We start from the raw sequence: 1,367 nt of genomic DNA, 5'->3' as shown, positions 1-1,367 counted from the left end.
ACCTGTCACGCCCTGACCCATTCTCCCGGCCTTGAAGAGTGAACAAATTAACAAACAGGAAAAAATAATCTGCCAGCTCCTCTAAGCCAGGAAGTCAGAGTAGGCACAGCTCCTTTGCCTAGGCACAGGCATAAGGGGTCCACGGACTTTGAGTGCCTTTCCCCCTGCATATACTTGTGTGGGCACATTTCAACAGCGTAGGCCCTCATTCTCACAGTACAACAGGGTATATACCTGAAGTCTAACTTCATCTGTTTCAGCTGTGAAGTGGCAGATGCTTATATTTGACACTGCTCTGCCCATTAAGCAGGGTCTTCACCTACCCACATCAGGGACCTGAGGACTGCTGGCTGCACCCACGCCACCTAGCCATTTGCAACAGGGGCACAAGAATTAGTGGTGCCCCCCAGTCCTTACAGCCAACAGCTTTGGGTGCTCATAGTCTGGTGGCAAAACCCATCCACCTACGCACCCTAGGGAACAGGGACACACTTCCTCCCGAACACTTGGGGACAGCTGTCGGCCCTCTGCCTTGCTCAGCATGTGACCGCCTCCTGCAGCCGGATGCCTGTGCCTACACCAATTACCCATGCCTGTCTAGGGCTGTAGGTGAGAGCCTGCACCACACACTTAGTGGCCGACTACCTGGACACCTGAGCTGAATCCATACAGGAGGAGTGGGTGGACTCCTGGGCTCACATGCTTAGTGGCAGGTCTGGCCACCTGGTGGCAGGACGTTGGAGCTTCAGGGGTGCTGGTGATCAGACTAGTTCACACAAGCAGCCTATTTGGGCATATCAAAACAAAACAAGAAGCTAGAACACAGTAGCAAGCATAAAATAAATATAACAACTGATGGCTCAGAGACAACAGTCAATATCAAATCACATAAAGAGGCAGACCATGATGGCTTCAGCAAGCTCCCAGAATAAAGAATCAAGAAATTTTCCAGAGGAAGAGACTTTCTTGGCATTACTGGAGGCAAAATACAAAAGATTAATATACAGAACTCTTCAAGATGTCAGGAAGGAGATCTGGCATAATGCAGATCTAGCAATAGAGGAACTTAAGATTAGGAAAGAGCATAATGACAAATTTAACAAGCTGCAAGAATCCATAGACAGCAATCAGAAATCCAGAAGACTAACAATAAAATTTCAGAATTAGACAACTCAATAGAAAGTCATGGGAGCAGAACTGAGGCAATCGAAGTCAGAGTTAGTGAGATTGAAGATAAAGCACTTGACACCAACTTATTTGCGGAAAAATCAGATAAAAGGATTTAAAAAAAATGAAGAAACCCTAAGAATTATGTGGGATTCTGTGAAGAGGAATGACCTATGAGTGATTGAAGTACCAGAACGGGG

This window comes from Trichechus manatus, unplaced genomic scaffold (genome assembly GCF_000243295.1).
Source record: "Trichechus manatus latirostris isolate Lorelei unplaced genomic scaffold, TriManLat1.0 scaffold00305, whole genome shotgun sequence".
In the NCBI taxonomy this organism is placed as follows: Eukaryota; Metazoa; Chordata; class Mammalia; order Sirenia; family Trichechidae; genus Trichechus; species Trichechus manatus.
This window is presented reverse-complemented; position numbering follows the sequence as displayed.